Source organism: Lissotriton vulgaris, chromosome 8, assembly GCF_964263255.1.
Source record: "Lissotriton vulgaris chromosome 8, aLisVul1.2, whole genome shotgun sequence".
NCBI classification, from domain to species: Eukaryota; Metazoa; Chordata; class Amphibia; order Caudata; family Salamandridae; genus Lissotriton; species Lissotriton vulgaris.
The window spans coordinates 1500063517-1500084131 of record NC_141696.1 but is presented as its reverse complement, the minus strand read 5'-3'; the positions used below and the strand labels follow the sequence as shown (position 1 = coordinate 1500084131).

Genomic DNA, 20615 nt, shown 5'->3' with positions numbered 1-20615 from the left:
GCACTGAATAAACTGGATTTTCGACCAAGGGGGGCAGAACATTACAAGTTCAACGAGCAGCCGCAACAGAAACGCGAAACTCTGACAACAAAACGAAAGAATTGCATGGAGGGGAAGAAGTGCAGGGAAGAGGAGACAGGGAAGCCTACCTGGCGTTTCTTCCGGCAGCCCCGGGATCAGGCTGGCAGAAATGTCACTTGAAAACGCCTCGGAGTGAAATGGCTCTTACCTGAGCTGGGCGGCCCCTCTGCTGCCGACTGGTGGCCACAGCCGCCGCCAGTGCGAGTGCTGCTCCCTCCTCCGCGGAGGCAGAGCCGCCCTCCTCCGGTGGGTGGGATCAGAGCAGCCACCGCCCATCGCTGCTGTCAGACTCCCACCCCATGCCCTGCCGCTGCACCCGGAGCTCTACGGGAGTCCCAGGCCGGGTGCCCCCGGCACTCGGAGCCACCCCTCGGGCAGGTCTGGCCACTCCCAACCCGGGGCGCGGTCTGAGGCCCTAGACACGGAAGACAGACTGCGTGATGCCGCCCAGGTCCCGTAGCTCAGCTGTCACATTGAAAAGGGAAAACCTTAAAATCAGGTCACCGCAAAACGACTAATCTGATAGTTATAGTGCACTTTATAGATTTACCTAGAGCGCTCCTTTATTATTAGCTTTATGTACATTTAGAAACATGAACAAAAACAAATCGTCCTAAATATTTACTTTGTGAAAGGATGTAATGCAAACAACTAAGCTTAAGATGCTGTTTACTTATCTAAAAACGAAGTGTACGCCACTATTTCGAAAATACTCGTTGAATTGGCTCAGAAGTAGGTTCAGTTCAAGATGGCCGCGCTTGGCTTTCGTCGGCGCAGCAGCGTTACAACCGTCTCTCACACCGAGCGGCTGATTGGACAGCCTTTCGCTCCCTCCCTTTGACGTTTACCGCGCGTTATCTCGTGCAGCGACTGTTTTTGGGTCGTGGGAAGAATCTGGATGATTCGTGAGAGCGTTGGGTCCGTAGCACAGGGCCGGTCCTAGGGTTCATGGGGCCCTGGGCAGAATAGGAAAATGCGAGGCCCCTATCATTTGCACACGATTTAACTTAACAGGTAGTGACATCATAGGAAGTCATTTCAATTGGCCATTATTTATATTGATATGGATATTGTTTATAGAGCATGCCAATGTGCCCTGCCATCTGCAGCTGTAACCGTAAATAAAGCTAATTGGGCAACGTAGTTGAAAAAAGCCAGTAAGTTTTTTTTGTAAAACAGAATTGGACTGGGCTTTGAAATGCAAATACATTTTGTTTCAGAGTTTGCAAGGAATGAGAAAAAGCTTTTACCACTCCAGGACTCTTTGTTTATTTTAGGTGTTTCCACTGTTCCCGAGGGGGTTGATCGAAGAGCTCACCTAGGTGTGTACCATATGAATTTTCTCCAAGGTACTCAGGACCTATGTTATGAGCAATATACAGTGCCGTGATGAAGGAATACTTCCTTTATAATGGGAAACTAGTGTAGCTCCAACAATACATGTGAGAAAGATTTGAACTTTGGAATTCTCATTAAGAGAGATGAGCTGCTGCGTTTTATAAAATGTGCAGTTTATTTAGAGATCACAGTTTATATGGCATTGTTGAAGCCTTTTTGCAAGAAGCTACTTACTGAGTTTGGATGTGAGTATAATGGTTACAAATTAATAATACTTAGAAAATGCGTACCTATATTTTACATCTGTATTAAATAGGAATACATTAAATGATTTAAAATTTGTTATTGTTCTATTGAATGGGATAAATGAATTTGATATGCTAACCGGGGATCCTGGCACTAAGAGAGCTCCAAAGGAGAGTTGCAGACTTTACTAATGTGGAGAAAGGACAGTTTTATTGTTTTTGCAAAAGATTGGAGTTACACCATAGTTCAAGAGGGAGAGAGTTCCAGTCTTGCATATTTAAAAAGGAGAAGGATCTGCCTCCTGCAAGACCAAACATATTCTTGGGCAGATTGCCACTGAGGGAAATTCATGTTTGGGTACCAATATGCGCAAGACATCAACAAGAAACCAAAGGACTGAATGAATAAGGCTAATTAGGAATGATAAAGATTAAACAGCGGAGGCCCAATAAATTCCACAAGTCTGAGGTTTAGTACAAAACAGAAACAAGTGATGAGTGGCTTTCTTCAGATTGCCCAAATAGGATAGCGGTTAGCCACACCAGGGGAATACCTTAATTTCTAAGTTGTACTAGTTTTTTTTTTTTTTTTTTTTTTTAAAAACCTTTATTTATAAAAAGCACAGTACACAGCGTCTGCCTACAACCCCTCAGGGCCGGCTGCTATGACATATAGGAGAAGGATATAATGAACCCAATAGGACAGAACGCCTTTAAAACAATCTCTGAGCACATAATATCGTATGGAGCCTAGAACCATAGCATAAGGATAGAAAAAGGTTTAATTTTATGATTTTGTGGAGTACAATTTCTAAAACTACAAAGGTAATAGAAGCTAATAACTGACCAGAATAGCTATCATCATTCAAGGAGCACCCGGAAGGAGGCTTAATAGAGGAAGGCATGTATCAGAAAGCATTGTCACCGTCCTCAAAGAGCGAGCGCCGACCGCTATGTCACATAATGTTACGATGCAATAAACCCCTTGATAACACTGAACCCCAACCCCAAAGGAAGCAAAGAGGTATAGAAGAAAAAGAAACAGAAGAAAGAAGAAAAAGAAAGAGGGCCATAGAAACAAAGAGAAAACATACAACACATCCCATCCCCCCACCCTGCATACCAGCGGAAGGCCACGCCCCCCCCCCCCCCCCCCCCCAATAGGCATGCCTGTCGCCCCAAGAGAACCCCCAAGTGGGAAAGAGAATAAAGAGAGTGAGAAAAGACCATCCCACTCTCCAACTCTCAGAAGAGGTGGGAGGAGGCAAATTTAACATACTCCCGGTCCCCACCGGCCCCGTAAGCGCCCCAACCACAATTATCATCAGCACGACAGTGGTGGCAATCAGAACTGGAGGTGGGGAAAGACATTTCCAAACATGCGAATAAATCAGACAAAAGCAGTCCCATCCTAGTCCCAGCCCGTCGACGCGTACATAACAATAAAGAAGTCACCTAGCCCTGGCCCGATCTTGGGGGACCCCGTGTATCCACCCCCCCGTAAGAAGCTACAACCGTAGGAGGAGGGAGAAAGCAATAGAACAAAGAAACCGCCTAACCCTGGCCCGATCTCGGATATCCCTCAGGACACACCCCTCGCCGAGTGCCAACCCCCTCCACAACAAAGAGACCAGATGGGAGCAAAGAAGAAGGGGGAGACTCACGGTTACAAAATGGACGGCACCAAATACCCATTTTTTTAAAAAACCTTTATTTATAAAAAGCACAGTACACAGCGTCTGCCTACAACCCCTCAGGGCCGGCTGCTATGACATATAGGAGAAGGATATAATGAACCCAATAGGACAGAACGCCTTTAAAACAATCTCTGAGCACATAATATCGTATGGAGCCTAGAACCATAGCATAAGGATAGAAAAAGGTTTAATTTTATGATTTTGTGGAGTACAATTTCTAAAACTACAAAGGTAATAGAAGCTAATAACTGACCAGAATAGCTATCATCATTCAAGGAGCACCCGGAAGGAGGCTTAATAGAGGAAGGCATGTATCAGAAAGCATTGTCACCGTCCTCAAAGAGCGAGCGCCGACCGCTATGTCACATAATGTTACGATGCAATAAACCCCTTGATAACACTGAACCCCAACCCCAAAGGAAGCAAAGAGGTATAGAAGAAAAAGAAACAGAAGAAAGAAGAAAAAGAAAGAGGGCCATAGAAACAAAGAGAAAACATACAACACATCCCATCCCCCCACCCTGCATACCAGCGGAAGGCCACGGCCCCCCCCCAATAGGCATGCCTGTCGCCCCAAGAGAACCCCCAAGTGGGAAAGAGAATAAAGAGAGTGAGAAAAGACCATCCCACTCTCCAACTCTCAGAAGAGGTGGGAGGAGGCAAATTTAACATACTCCCGGTCCCCACCGGCCCCGTAAGCGTCCCAACCACAATTATCATCAGCACGACAGTGGTGGCAATCAGAACTGGAGGTGGGGAAAGACATTTCCAAACATGCGAATAAATCAGACAAAAGTAGTCCCATCCTAGTCCCAGCCCGTCGACGCGTACATAACAATAAAGAAGTCACCTAGCCCTGGCCCGATCTTGGGGGACCCCGTGTATCCACCCCCCCGTAAGAAGCTACAACCGTAGGAGGAGGGAGAAAGCAATAGAACAAAGAAACCGCCTAACCCTGGCCCGATCTCGGATATCCCTCAGGACACACCCCTCGCCGAGTGCCAACCCCCTCCACAACAAAGAGACCAGATGGGAGCAAAGAAGAAGGGGGAGACTCACGGTTACAAAATGGACGGCACCAAATACCCATCAATGCATTGATCCCAAACAAAAGAGTCTCCAAGTTTCCCTTATAGCACAAATACAACAGGGGAAAAAGCGCAGGCTTTGACGAGAGAGTCTTCAAGGGGGCCAAAAATCGCTCAGCTAGCAGTCCCATTGCCGATGACGGTGGTGGAAACAAAGAAACAGTCCCCGATTGTGCAAACAATGTATCACAGGCAAAGTTTGTAAGCCGTAGTCCGCAGGCGCCAGTCCAGTCGTCCCAGGTCTCACCACCGCTAGAAACACTTGGTAACACTGTTGCAATCCCAGGCACCAGCAGGGAAGTGTGAAATTGTTGCTGGGAATAGTCTCTTCGAGTCCGCTCCGAGTTGAGGGATATGCCATCGAGTTTCTCACACAGCCTGTGGGAGTCCTGAGACAGCACCAATCTCAATTCACTGAGGGCAGACAGGATATCAACATAGGACAGGGTAGGCTGCGGTCCCTCTGTGCCCGGGACACAAGTAGGTGTAGTCAAGTCAGTCCCCGGCCCAGCCATGGTGCCGCCGGCACGGAGCGAGGGAGGGCGATCTTCTTTACTCCGAGATTCAGCGGGTACAGCCATATCGCCCACAAGCCGATATCGTAGACTTGGGGGGGTCAAACAGAGATCACCAGTTGCATCGTCTCCCATTATAGCCAGCCATAGTCCCACGTCGCCAGCGAGGGGACCCCCCTGGCCAGAACAGGCAGGCAGGGCGGGCGGGCGAACCACAGAGTCCGAGCAAGTCCCGTGATGCAGTCTAAGCAGCCCTCACCCAGCTCGTAGCAGAGGAGCCGGCCATACAGTGCGGTACACTCACCGAGCGCGAGGTGGTCGCGGTACACAACACTCAACAGCAACCAGTGCGCAGCGGTCCGCGATCAGAAAAGGGGCAGCTCCTCACAGGCTGTGGGCATCCTGCGGGCGGGCCGATCGTCTTTGCTCCGTCGAGGTCCGGCATCCAGTGGCGATGTACGCAGGGGACAGGGCGTCGGGACGGGTACCAGGCTATCTCCGCCTTCCGGACGAGCTGAGACTCCGGAGGAACATGGGCGATGTCAGCGCGCTGTCTCCAGCCGAACAGGGGTTGAATTGAGCAGGATATCAAGCAGGATAGTACTGCGGGGCTAAAGGACCGGCGGAGCCGGGAGCTCACACGTCCGCTCCGGTCGCCATCTTGGCTCCTCCCTCTAAGTTGTACTAGTTGATTTATAAGCACTGGCTGGAAAACTGTGTCAAATGTGGCACTAATGTGTAGTAATACTTTGGCTTTGCTAACTCGTGGTAAAGATCCTTTACCCCACAGTCAATACCACGATGTGTCTTTACACCGCAGTCACTACCCTGCGACATTACCGTGCATTCCTTAACCACACAAGTTATTAAAACAACTTGCTTTAGGGGATGTGTTGTTGGACTACAGTTGGAACAGTAATTTATACTATTCCAAACTCTAGCAACCCCCTAAGGCAAGTCATTATAGTGACTTGCTTGGTAAAGGGATGCATGGTAATGTCGCTGTTGAGATACTGACTGTAAAGGTATGTGTGGTAAATGCTGACGGGGTTCTGTCATAAAAACCTCAAGGGTCAGCCACAAATCATCTGAATCAGTAGGAAATGCTACTTAAAACTTCCACTGCTCGTTGTTTCTCCTGTCCGTTTTGCTCCCCACAATCCATGTTGTATTTCCACACTAACGCCTTAGCATGCTGTGCAGGTGGTCACACATTGGGTCAGTTTTCTTAGCCTATGATCACACTGTGAAAAATCTTTGAGCTGGGAATCACCTATGATCATACAGTATCACCTACCTGAGAAGACTGTCACAGCATGCTGACTTTTTGAGTGTCCAGTAACAGCCTTATTGCATGTGTAAATAAAGATGGATTCCCTAAGTAGTAACCGTAATTGTACATTGGACAATGGATCAACATGGTTTGTTGACACTATTCTCTCATGTATCTCCTGTGTTGCAGTATTTCCTATTTCCGAGTTTGAACAGAAGCATATTTTTTGTGAAAACATTGAGAGTCCTTGGTATAAAGCAGACATATATTAATTTGATTGAAATATTTTAGACAGGCAATGTCTACCATTGAGTAGGAACACATTTCAAGAGGTGGAAATGCTTCAATTGCAAAGCAAAGTGAATAGAACACTAACTCTTTTAGAAATCGTTTACTTTAACACATTTGCTGCTCTGTAAATATGTTTTATTAATAGCCAATTCAAACTTGTGACCTGCTGACCATTGCAATTATGGCCCAAATAGTTGTAAAAAAAATTTTCACCTGATTTAGCACCTGTTTTGTCCACTAGGAAGAGAGGAGACAACACAGGCAAAGTACACATGGAATTATAATGGTGTTCGAAAGAGGAAGGAGCTTAGAGAGCAAAATGTTGAGCACTAGAGAACATTACACTATAAAGAGAGGTGATTAATGGGGATGAATGGTGCAGACAGGAAAGTGTGTTGATTGAAAGGGTAAAATGGAGCATATGGGAAAGTGGGGATTACAGAAGGGAAAATACATGAGTGCAGTTCTTACATGCAAATGAGGCACAAGAAAGTGGTGCAAACTGGTAAGAATGGGTCACACATGACCTGTGGACTACTTTTTATGGAAAATGGGCCAAAAATACTATCTTCTGGCATTTTTCAAAGTATTCTTGTTGAGGGTGAAACCCCCAAACCACTAGGAAGTGTGAGGCATGCCTGGAAAACAGCAAATTATTAAATGCTTCATTAGTAACCTCTGCATTTCAACGTTCACCAGTTACCCAGCCTCCTACCATTTTGCCTGGATTCTACCCCTCTTACATCCTTGTCTTTTGAATGTAATGCCCCTCACCTCTGCTCTTAATCTCTCTACCAAGTTCAAGTTCAGGGATTTATACAGCGCACTACTCACCCAGAGGGTCTCAAGGCGCTTGGGGAGGGGGGGATCATTTTTTGTCGAATAGCCAGGTTTTGAGTTCTTTTCTGAAGGAGATGTGGTTTTGTGTAAGGCGGAGGGGAGTGGGGAGTGATTTCCAGGTCTTGGCCGCCAAGTAGGAGAAGGATCTACCTCCCATGGTGGATCTTCGGATACGCGGGACTGCGGCGAGGGCTTGATTGGAGGATCGTAGTTGGCGGGAGAGTGTGTAGAAGGACAGTCGAGTGTTGAGGCATTCGGGTCCTAGTTTGTAAAGGGCCTTGTGTGCGTAGGTGAGGAAACGGAACGTTATTCTCTTGTTGACGGGAAGCCAGTGGAGGTCTTTCCGGTGTCCGGTAATGTGATCATGGCGAGGGATGTCCAAAATGAGTCTCGCTGATGCGTTTTGGATGCGTTGGAGTTTTTTCTGTAATTTGGCTGTGATTCCGGCGTATAGAGTGTTTCCGTAGTCCAGCCGACTCGTGACCAGTGCGTGGGTGACAATCTTTCTTGTCTCGAGGGGGGATTCAACAGAAGATTTTTTTGAGCATACGAAGTACTTTGAAGCAGGAGGATGAGACTGCGTTGACTTGTCTGGACATCGAGGGTGAGGAGTCTAGGATGAAGCCAAGATTACGTGCGTGGTCTGTGGGTGTGGGTGCTGTGCTCAGAGCCGAAGGCCACCATGAGTCGTCCCATGCAGAGGGGGAGGATCCTAGGATGAGCACCTCCGTTTTGTCTGAGTTAAGTTTTAGGCAGCTGTGTTTCATCCATTCGGCTACTTCTTTCATGCCTTCGTGAAGGTTGGTTTTGGCGGTGTTAGGGTCTTTGGTGAGGGAAAGGATTAACTGGGTGTCGTCAGCGTAGGAGATGATGTTAAGGTTGTGTTGGCGCGCGATGGATGCGAGTGGGCTCATGTAAACGTTGAAGAGGGTGGGACTGAGTGATGATCCTTGTGGTACGCCGCAGATGACTTCAGTGTCCTCTGAATTGAATGGGGGAAGTCGGACTCTTTGAGTTCTCCCAGCGAGGAACGAGATGATCCAGTCCAAGGCTTTTCCTTGTATGCCGATGTTGCTGAGGCGTTGTATAAGGGTGCTGTGACAGACAGTGTCGAAAGCGGCGGATAGGTCGAGTAGAATGAGGGCCACTGTTTCTCCGTTGTCCAGTAGTGTTCGGATGTCGTCTGTCGCTGCAATGAGGGCGGTTTTGGTGCTGTGTTTGGCTCGAAATCCTGACTGAGAGGGATCGAGGGAGTTGTTGGATTCAAGGAAGGCAGCGAGCTGGCTGTTGACGGCTTTCTCAATGACTTTGGCAAGGAATGGGAGGAGGGATATGGGGCGATAGTTTTTAAGTTCAGAGGGGTCTGCTGTGGGTTTCTTCAGGAGGGCGCTGACTTCGGCGTGTTTCCAGCTTTCTGGGAAGGTAGCAGAGTTGAATGAGCAGTTGATGACATCGTGGAGATGGGGTGCGATGATGGAGTCTGCTTTGTTGAAGATGTGGTGGGGACAGGGGTCGGTTGGCGATCCAGAGTGGATTGAGTTCATTAGGCGGATGGTGTCTTCAGTGGTGATTGTGTTCCAGGCGCTGAGGTTGTTGGATGGCGGTGAAGGTTCTGAGGGGGGTGGGGAGGATTGTTCGTGGGGAATGTTCTCGAAGCTGTTGTGAATGTCGGCAATTTTGTTGTAGAAGAAGGAGGATAACGAGTCGCAGAGGTTTTGGGAGGGAGCAATGTCGTTTGAGGCTGCGGTGGGGTTGGTGAATTCTTTTTATGGTCGTTGTTGTCGAGTCGATCCTTGAATGCTGATTTCTTGGTGGATCGAATCAGCTGGTGGTGTTTGCGGATGGCTGCCTTGAAGGTGGTCATGTTGTCGGTGGTTGGGTTTTTTCTCCATGTTTTCTCTAGGGTGCGGCATAGCTTCTTGGATTTCTTAAGGTCATCATTGAACCAGGGAGCCTTTTTGTTACCTGATTTGATCTGGTGGTTTTTCAGGGGTGCTAATTTGTCAGCGCTGTGAGTGATCCATTGCTTGAGTTTGGTGGCAGCTTGGTTTGGGTCCAATGAGAGGGTGGGAGGGTTTTGGTTGAGTGATGTGAGGAGTTGGTCGGTGGTGATTTTGTTCCAGTTTCTTCGAGGAATAGGTTGTGGGTGGTTGTGGGTCGAGGTGGTTTTGTAGCTGAAGTGAACACAACTGTGGTCCGTCCAATGGAGAGCTGTGGTGTGATCGAAGGAAATGTGTTTGCAGGAGGTGGAAATAGGGTTGAGTGTATGTCCGGCTACATGGGTGGGGGAGTCAACCAGTTGTTTGAGTCCGAGATTGGCCAGGTTGTCCAGAAGGGTGGTGGTGTTGCTGTCGTTTTTGTTTTCCAGGAGAAGTTGAGGTCTCCTAGTAGAATGTAGTTCTCGGAGGCGAGGGCATGTGAGCTGATGAAGTCAGTGATGTCATCGCTGAATTGTTTACGGGTTCCTGGAGGCCTGTAGATGAGGGTGCCTCTAAGTGTGGTCCTGGGGTCGGTGTGGATCTGGAAGTGGAGGTGTTCGGCAGTTGCAAGGATATCGTCGGAGCTGGTCGTGAATTTGATGGTGTTCTTATGGACGATGGCGATGCCTCCTCCTGTTTGAGTGGTGCGGTCTTTTCGGATAATCTTGTAAGCGTCCGGGATGGCTATGGCGATGCCGGGTGCTGATGATGCGTTCATCCAGGTTTCTGTAAGGAAGGTGATGTCAGGTGACGCAGTGTCGAGTAGGTCCCAGAGTTCAGTGGCGTGTCTGTGAATCGAGCGGGTGTTCAGCAGGATGCACTTCAGGTGGTTAGAGTCGGAGCTGTGTTTGGAGGAAGTGGGTTTGGTGTGGGGTTTGATGCAGGCGTACTTGCAGGAGTGGCAGGCGAATGGACCGTGGGTACGTCCTGGGGCAGCCTCGTAACATTGTGGTGTGCGTCCGGGGTTAAGGGCTAAGAGGGTGGCGGCGGCATACGATATGCAGGAGGGGTACGATTTGCGGGGGACAGGGGTCTGGCGCTGATTCTGCCCATTACATCCATCTCTCCTCTTCCCTGTCTCCCTTTCTGCCAGCCCAGGCCTTTAAGCTGGCTGAAAAAAATGAGTGGGTCTCTAAAAGGGGCGTGGTCTACATAATTAAGGGTGTAGCTTAAACAGGTAATCTACATTTCTGTGATTCCACAAAGAGTTCAATCTGACCAGTACTTTGTTTCCTCTCTGGGCTTTCCGTGATTGAAAACAGAAATATGACAAAACAACTGACCTACACCTAAAAACAGCCAGGAGTATTGATTTTGTCAATGGTTGTTAGCTGTTTTGGGTAAATGAGTAACAACAACAAATTATTTTACTTTTATCTTGTCACTGTTTTGACCAAAGAGTGCCTCCTTCACACACATTTGCACAGAATCACACCTGCAATTTAAATACTGTACTGTTGCTCGGTGCTCTCTGCAGAGAGGCCATGTATTGGATGATCATGCAATCTGAACACCTTTTTGATCCCCAGGTAGGCACAGTGAGAAAGTTATACTGCCTTCGGCCTCAAATACAAAGGTCTCAATTGTAGCCTGTTATAAACACCTGGATGCGACTCAATACAAAGTGTGCACCATACAAGAGTTATATGCTGTGAAACGAATTACAGAAACACACATCTTGGAAATACCTAAGATTTGTAAGGAATGCAAAATTAAGTGAAGCATGTGAACTACAAACAGGAAATAATTTGCTACCATGCATTACCCTAACATACATTGTCAGACTGAGACAGGAAATAGGCCCCAGCACCGAAATAAAAGTGGCCCCCATTAGTGAATTAGGCAGCTAGAAAAATTTCTGTATTTGCAAATTATATCAGTTTTTAATTTGTAAAGACATGCTGTATACGATTGTGTAAGGTATGGAAGACTGCATATAGTTGGGTTTGCTGGAAGCAATGTTTGTTTTAAAATATCACAAAAATCAACAGGTAAAAAACGGCTCATATGACGATAAAGCAGACCTATAAACATCCTAAAAAAAAAACCTATATTCTGACCTGACAGATTGGGCACAGTCTGACTTGATTGCCCTATAGGTCAGTCCGACCCTGCAAACGTGCCATACCTCATTGTGCAGACACTAGACCAGTTTCTTTGCAGGTCAAGTTAGTACATGAATATAGGAAAATATATGGGGCCCGTTTCAATGTCCGTTCTAATTTATTGCTGGCTCTTGTTAAAGCCGTTTCTGCTCCTCTGCCTGCACCCCTTGTCTCACTGTCATACTCACACCTATCTGCCCCCCCACCCCCTTTTTCTCACCTCTATGCTTCCTTTCCCAGTGTTCCCTCATCCTAGGTGAGCAGTTGTCACGTGATAGGACCTCATTCTATCCCTTGTTGTGCTCCCTGCAGGATATCCTGCTTTTCATTCATACATGGCAGGGCGCACTTCACACATAAGGGCAATTTAAGTACCTATCAAATCGCTGCCATCATCATGCAGCTGCAGCGATTAGGCCCTGCGAGAGGGGCCAGCAGGGGGAATTGGGTAAAAAAAGAAAACCTTTAAACTCTTAGGGGGCCCCCTGGGCCTCGAAACACCGAAGTCAAGGTGCGAGGCCCCCCCTCCTGCGACCAGACCAGGGCGGCCCTGGGCGGCCGCCCATGCTGCCCATGCCTAGCACCGGCCCTGCATACCAACGATAATTGCAGTTTTTCATGACCTACCTTAAAGTATATTTTTTGAATTGGGCTACTATACATCCATTTTTATTTAATTTTTGCAATTTTATATAGCGCAGACATGTCCTGAAGGCATCAGCGTACTTAACAACAGTTGCACGATGTAAGGGTACAGCAAGTTAGTTACAATAAAAACGTCAAATAGAAGGAGCTTGAGGTCCTTTTTGAAGGTGGCTATGCAAGTTCTTAGATGACAGGAGAGAGGTAAGGAGTTTCAGATTTGCATGCCACTACTGGAGAATGACTGGCTCATGTACTGGTCTCGACTGAGGGGGAGGGGTGTGGGTTCTAGTAGCAGGGGTTGGGTATTTCTGTAACCCTTATTTGCTCCAGGGATAAAAAATTAGCTAGCTATCGCACCAAGAATTTTCAATTCTATTAAGGGCATGGAGGCGAGGATTATGATTCTCTTTCATTTAATGCTAGACACAGCAGCCAATGAAATATTTTTCTAACAAAATAAAATTACATTTTTCATGATGCAAAACACACATCACTTCCTGTAACAGTCCATAAGATCTAGGCAATACCGGATATCCTCCTCTTTCTTTGTTCGAACATAAGTCCATAAATAACTGTAGTCCAATATAAACCTCCTCCAACGTGGAAGAACAGCCAACTGGAAAAATTCTCTTCAACTGGAAACATACTCCGTTCATTTTCTTCTCAGAACCTGGAAGAATGAGAAAAAAATGCCAGTAAAATCTGCAGAAAAGGGGGTGGTGATGAACAGAGTGTCTGAATTAAGCAGACCACTCTTACCCAGTCCAAAGATCAGGGCTTGATCCATCACCGTTATTTATCTCACTGCACCATCCCAGCTCAGAACCTGGCTATATGCAAATCAGTCTGTCCCTGGCCCAGTGCATCATGGGAACAGGGCAGACTAAACTACCAAGCCAATTCTTCACCAGAAAGGAGACAAGCTACCGGGGACCGGTTTCTGGCATTTCAGCCGTCTTCGGCCCGGCTTGCTTGAATCCTGATGGTGCAGTGAGAAAGGGACTCATGTCTGAGTATACCCTGCCACACCTATAGTGGCCAAACTAATTTGCATATAGCCAAGTTCTGAGCTGGGATGGTGCAGTGAGCTGAAAAACGGTGATGGATCAAGCCCTGATCTTTGGACTGGGTAAGAGTGGTCTGCTTAATTCAGACACTCTGTTCACCACCACCCCCTTTTCTGAATCATTTTTGTCCACCATAAGCGTGGAAGGGTATACTCAGATGTGAGTCCCTAGCTCATTGCACCATCAGGATTCAAGCAAGCCGGGCCGAAGACGGCTGAAATGCCAGAAACCGGTCCCCGGTAGCTTGTTTCCTTCCCAGTATAAGAATTGGCTTGGTAGTTTGGTCTGCCCTGTTCCCATGATGCACTGGGCCAGGGTCAGACTAATTTGCATATAGCCAAGTTCTGAGCTGGGATGGTGCAGTGAGCTGAAAAATGGTGATGGATCAAGCCCTGATCTTTGGACTGGGTAAGAGTGGTCTGCTTAATTCAGACACTCTGTTCATCACCACCCCCTTTTCTGAATCATTTTTCTCCACCATAAGCGTGGAAGGGTATACTCAGATGTGAGTCCCTAGCTCATTGCACCATCAGGATTCAAGCAAGCCGGGCCGAAGACGGCTGAAATGCCAGAAACCGGTCCCCGGTAGCTTGTTTCCTTCCCAGTATAAGAATTGGCTTGGTAGTTTGGTCTGCCCTGTTCCCATGATGCACTGGGCCAGGGTCAGACTAATTTGCATATAGCCAAGTTCTGAGCTGGGATGGTGCAGTGAGCTGAAAAACGGTGATGGATCAAGCCCTGATCTTTGGACTGGGTAAGAGTGGTCTGCTTAATTCAGACACTCTGTTCATCACCACCCCCTTTTCTGAATCAGTAAAATCTGCAAACACAGACTATAATCATGGGAGGGCAAGATATTACAATGCATGTAATACAACCGGGTGGGATAATCCTCGCCGTGTCCTTAATAGAATTGAAAATTCTTTGCGCAATAGCTAGCTAATTTTTTATTCTATTACAGGACCAGAGGCTTCGTATTATGCAAGTTTAACGGTCCTGAAACACCACAGAGGAAATATCACCCACCGGTTTATAATAAAACTGTTTAAATGTTGATTCTGAGGACCAATCCGCTGAATGCATAATGTCCTGAACAGTACATCCCAACATAAAACTCTTAGAGGCCATGGCACCACACACCTGGGTATTAATAGCTGCCTCTTGCAGACACATTTCAACCATCTGGCTATAGTAGCCACAGGAACAGGTTTGAATGGTTTCTGTAAAGCAATCAATAACTGCGTAACATCTATCAGTCGAAAAGACCTTGTACACTCCTCGTAGACTTTAATACATTGCACCACACAGAGTTTTGCATTGCTAGGAAAAGCATGATAATAAACACTTCTAGACATCGTCTTAGTCCTGGCATTAATGTTGAAAGAGACTCCCTCTGGAGTAAACACTCTACCTGTAATGTCCAAGGCTTTGACATCCGATGACCGTCGACATGCTGCAAGACATAACAACATAGCCAATTTGTCCGAAAGTTGTTTCCTGGATAACAAATCATTTTGAGGCCAGCTATTGAACAGTGAAAGAACTAGAGAGACATCCCATAGAGAAGTATATTTGGGTTTGGGCGGATTCGCCACCCTGATTCCTTTCAGAAGTTTGCACACAAGCGGATGCGTCCCCACAGGCTTACCCTCAATCTGAGAATGACCTGCCGAAATCGTGGAGCGGAAATTGTTAACCGAACGATATGCTAAACCTTCTGAAGCTTTCATGGAAAGGAAGTTCCCAATGCAGGGTAATCCTGCTCCCACGGGATCCACGTGTTGCTCCACGCACCAACGAACCCAGCCTTTCCAGGCTGAAGCGTATCTCTTCCTGTTGGAAGGGGCCCAGGCTTGTTCGATAAAGGCTGCAGCCTATTCCGAAAATTCTGGCATTTGCCAACATTTCCGGAAAGTCTCCAGGCCATCAGAGACAGATGTCCCGATTCTACCATCAGATGCATCTCTCCCTGAGGGCCCTGGAGTATCATCGGTGGTTCCGGGATCTTCCTGGGAAGGTCGCAACTGACCTCCAGGAGACTCGGAAACCAAGGTTGTGATTTCCAGAGGGGAGTCACTAAGATCACCTCCGCCCTCTGACGCACTATCCGTGAGTACACTCGAGGAATCAATATGAATGGGGAAACGCAAGATTCAGGGACTGAGACCAGTCCTGCGTGAAAGCAACCGTCGCCAGAGCCAACGGATCCAATCTCCAACTGAAGAACCAAGACATCTGCCGATTCAACCTGGAAGCAAAAAGGTCGATCTGGCAAGACCCCCAAATCTCCTGTAACCATTGAACTAAAAGCGGTTGGAGTTGCCAATCGCTGTAATCCCTGAGGTGACGTGAGTTCCAGTCCGCCACCACATTTGACTGACCTGGAATATATTCGGCTATGACATATCGGTTGACTCAGGCAATAGTGCCAGAAGTCCTTCGCTATCTCTACTAACATGGAAGATCTTGTACCTCCCAGTTTGTTGATGTAGCGTACTGCCGAAATGTTGTCCATCCTCAGAAGGATGCAACATGACATGTTCTTGGGTGACAGAGTCTTGATCGCGAATGAGCCGGCGAGAAGCTCTAAGCAGTTTATATGGAGTTCCAATTCCTTTAGGGATCATCGTCCTCAGATGGAAATATTTCCGCAACGCGCACCCCAGCCCCAACGGCTGGCGTCCGACTCGATGACTACCTCTGGAATGGAGCCGAAGATGGCTCGCCCGTTCCATGCCTCTACGTGGTCTAGCCACCACTGAAGCTCCTGACGGACCTCTGAGGACAGAGGAACCAGGTCCGTGTACGAGAAAACCTTCTGCAGATGCTAAATCTTCAATCTCTGAAGGGCTCAATAATGAAGCGGACCCGGGAAGATCGCTTGAATGGATGACGCCAGTAGGCCCCCCATCCAATACCTCTCAGCGAGACAGTCTGCTTGGACAATAGGGCAAGCAATTCTTTCTGTATGTCACGCAATTTGGACCTGGGAAGACTCTGCTGAGCCGCTTGAGAATCTATCACAAAGCCAAGAAAATCTATCATTTGGGTCGGGCAGAGGACGGATTTGGTCTGGTTGACCACAAATCCGAAATTTTGCAGCGTAGCAATGGTGCCTGCGGAACCTGTCTTGAACGGAGACCTGAAAAAAATCTAGATGAAAACCCTGAACAGTTTCTAAAATCCAAGCATCTTGAGACAATTGAACCCAATTCTGAAAGAAATAACGAATACGACCCCCCCAGAGGAAGTCGGAAAATATCTGGAGCACTCACCTGATGATTCTGTGGCCTGGAAGCCACTACAGTAGGCTCCCCTGTTGAACCGCCGCTTATTGAATATTGAAGCGCTGCCTGGTAGGGTAGAACGTTCCCCCTCGGGTGGAATCCCAATCGCCTCTACCATGGCCAAAGTCACCACTCTGGGGGCCTTGAAACTTTTTGGCCGCCAAACGAGCGTCCCCGGCCTCGTCCAGCCCTGTTAAAAACACCAGCCTGAAGGGCTCGCTTTACGCCTGACTGGGCTTTATTGAGGGTCGTGAAGGTACCTACGTACTTCGCCACATCCTTCACAAAGCACTCGCCGAATAAATTGCCGTCTGCCAGGGGGTCTGGTTCTGCTGCTGCAAGCTCGGTGAGGTTGTAGTCCATCCTCATGAGGAGGGACTTACAGCGCTCAGTCGAAATAGTACAGTTAGTGTTGCCCAAAAGGCATATCGCCCTCAGGGTCCAACCAGCCAGAACATGAGGGTCCATTGCTGCCCCTGATTCTTGTGCCTCCAAAGCCATCTCCAAAATTTTGGCCAGGGGCCCCACAACATCCAGGAGTTTATCCTGGCATATCCTCCATGCACGGTCGATGCCCTTCGTAGGGTCCTTCGTAAATTTTTTGAGAAAGGTCAACATGCTAGAGTCAATGTCAGGGGTCTCGGCAATTTATCAGCAATATCCGGCCCATGGCACTCAGACCTGAGTCTATTTCGGACGTCTTTATCAAAGCTCTTTCGGAGGTTGTCATGGATGTAGACAGCCACCTCCGGTGCAGGTAGCCAATCGGAAGACTTGGGATGAACCATGTCTGCCAGATTGAAGGTAAAAGGAGTGGCTGTAGGTGGAGAGGGTTCTATATTCTTAGATTTCTTAGCTTTCTTTGTGGGGGGAGACGCATCCGGGGAGTCAGTGGTCGTAGTGTCAGTGTCAGTGTCCGTGTCTGGAGCCTTTGACTTACTGGGGTCCGGGGCAGGCAGTGAGGTCAAGGAATGCGGCCAAGAATCCGATTGCGAACCAGAAGGCGCACCGTCCTTCTTAGGCTTCGTATGGGAAGTAAACCCATGGCGCTTGGCGAATTTCTCCAATGCTTAGTGATAGGCTTTAGCGCAGTTGCCAAGGCTTGTTGAACAGTTCCCGGAACTGCCTTTTCTTGGACCTTATTGACAAGAGTCCTGGACCGAGGCGTCCAGGGCCTCAACAATATTATCTTCAATGGAAGGGGCAGCCACTTCCTCTTCATAGGTCTCATCCTCTTCATAGGTAACCCAATCCTCCATGGTATCACCAAATTTGTACATGGGTTTACTGATAAAGGTAACATATCTGAGAAGAGAAAAGGGGGAGCTAACTCAAAGCACAATACAATCACCAGGTACCTAGCTCCTCAGCCAAAGGCTGTAATCAGGTTCTTGCAGCCAAAAGGGCGTCAAAGTGGAGTAATGAGCAATAATAATACACAGGAGGTGTGCTCCCTCCAGGCCCAGCAATTTTTTACAGCTTGCCAAGCGTGAGGAGTCAGCTCATGGGAGAATCCGAGAGAAATGGGAAGAAACCTAGTAAATAAACGGGCATTAGCGACGTGCGTAGCCCAATCCTACCAAAAATAAGCCCAATTGGGCTATGCACGTCGAAACCTACAGAAAAAAACAAAAGGGAAAGCTCCTAGTGCTTCCGGCCGATGAGGGGGGCCTCCGCGCTGCAATTATCATTAAATCAGACCCCCGCCGTCGGCGGGCCGGTACCGGTGAATATAATGCCCAAAAAACTTGCAAACATGCCCCCAGCAGCAACCGCTGCAATCCGCTCCCGCCGCGCGGGAAATCCGCTCCGGCCGCCTAATGCCGAAGACGCGCTCCTCTCGTCAAAAGAGGGAGACGCGTCTGAGGAGCTCAGCGCAAGTTCGCACAAATCGCACCCTGGAGCCAACAGCTGCCGGCAATTCTCGCGTACACCCCCGATAACAGCGGGGTGGCGCAGCAGGCAGAGACGTCTAAAAGGCAATTACCAAAGCCTGAAACCAAGCATAGCAATGCAAACAAAGGGTGAAATCATTATAAACACAAGGAATAAGCATGCGTAAATGTGCCAATTAACATGACATATACAGCCGTCATAAATCATTATAAGTAATCAAAAGGCACTCAACTGTCTGCGTGAGCAGCAAAGAAAGAGGAGAATATCCGGTATTGCCTAGATCTTATGGACTGTTACAGGAAGTGATGTGTGTTTTGCATCATTCGAAATGTAGTTTTATTTTGTTATAAAATGATTTCATTGGCTGCTGTGTGTAGCATTAAATGAAAGAGAAGCATAATACGAAGCCTCCGGTCCTGTAATAGAATTTTCAGTTTCTCACTTAGGAGGGTGAAGAGGAATGCAGCGCTCTGTGGGTAATGCAGTTTCTGTACTGTGGCCCTAGCGGAAACTGATTGTAGAGAGTCTAGCAGGTTGTTTGTTCTGATGTGTGAGGTGAGGTGGGAAGCATCGCAACTTTCAACGCCTGCCTAAAAATGGAAGTGTGGAGATTGGGCGGTAGTTGTTTGGGTCAAGATATTGTTTTTTCAAGAGAGGAGAGACTTTACCCACTTTTAGTCATCACTCTACAAATAGACCCTGTTGAAGAGAGGAGTTGGCCATGTTAGTTCATAGGAGAAGTAGGTGTGTGGCAAGAGATTTGCTGATAGACCCTGGAATGGCGTCCTGAAGGTGGTTAGGGGGTTTCACTTTGGAGATTGTTCGCTGTAGGTCTAGTTCGGAAAGGGGGGAGAAAGAGGACCACAAATAAAACGCCCTACAGGATAGATTCTCAGTTTCTGGAGGTTCATTGGTGTGTAGCAAGATTTAGATGTCTCTGACAAAGAAATCCACAAAGTTGTTGCAGTAGGCCACTGATGGCTCGAGTGGTGGAGGGGTTAGTAGTTTGGGCGCTTTAGTCTGTTCTTTGCAGAATTCACGAATGCTCTGAAGTCAGAGGATTTGGCTCTAAGGATTCGTTCTTTGTATTTTTGCAAAAAAGCGAAGCTTATTTCTACTCGGTGAGAGGGTTCTTTCTCACACTTTCTGGTAAGCATTCTTTCTCCGTAAAGTTTTTTTAGAGAACCAGGGATTGGAGGGTTTTGATCTCGATAATTTGCACTTCAGGGGTACAAATTTGTCGATAAGTGATTCCATGCAGGAATTGTATTTGTCGGGGACTTCATTAATATCAAGGTTGGATGTAATTAAGATTAGAGTAGGAAGGGCCATGATGGCCATGGCTTCTGTGTCAAGGTTGGATGTGTCTCTGAACCATATTTTATCTTTCTTGGATTGCCCAGAAGTTTTGGTATAAAAGCCAGAGAGAATGGGATCTGCAAGTGGTCAGACCAATCAACTGGCATTGGGCCATATGACTATAGATTGGGGGAATCGGAGATTATCAGGTCAAATATGGCGCCTTTGTGCTGTGTGGGTTTAAGGCAGTATTGTTGGAGATCATTGCCTTTGAAAAAGACTGTAAAGTTGTCCACCAGGCTGTTACCCTGAATTCCCCAGTGTATGTTGAAGTCTCCAAGGAAGATCGTGTTGTCTGAGCTGATCAGTTGAGAGGTGAAGAGATCCATATATTCCTCGATGAAGAAACTATGACCCGGTAGATTATAAATCACATTCAGTCTGATATTGGAGGTAGTGGATGTGGGCTGTGCTTTTTCTAGCTCTACTGTAATTGGAACCTTGACCAGAACTAAAAGGCTTATCAGCCACAGGCACTGGTATTGTGGAATAAGTAGCATCAAGTTGTCTAGCATGATCAAGTGAGAGCTCAATAGTTTTGACTATATTGACTGCCTCTTCCAATGTAGGATTCCTGTATACTAACAGTTTTTCTTGCACCTTTTTAAAAAGCTAAAACTTAAAAATTTGTAATATGAGACTACCAATTCAGATGAACCCTGTATGCTATGTAAAAGATTTTTGGCGATGAACATTAATTTCAACTTACATTTCAAGCTGTTTCACGGCTACCTGGTATTACTCTATGCCCTCATTCTCTGCGGGCCAATAATCAGGTAGCTGGTAAAACATATTTTGACTTTAAACCCCTATGTAATAAAACCATAAGGGTCAGATTTACTAACATTTACCACTTCTGTGGCACATCCCAGATGCAAAATGGTAGTAAATATTTACAAAGCCACGCAA

General features: G+C 47.3%; 1 protein-coding gene across 4 annotated transcripts in view; it reads right to left on the bottom strand.

The window, feature by feature from the left end:
- ZDHHC23 (zDHHC palmitoyltransferase 23) overlaps positions 1–438 on the bottom strand; it is a 249215-nt gene extending 248777 nt beyond the window's left edge. For 2 of the 4 annotated variants that reach the window (XM_086935590.1, XM_086935593.1), the window contains exon 1: positions 230–438. The gene's annotated coding sequence lies outside the window, so the exon portion shown is untranslated. The other 2 variants (XM_086935591.1, XM_086935592.1) reach the window with 1 other exon arrangement.
- Positions 439–20615: the final 20177 nt, after the last annotated feature.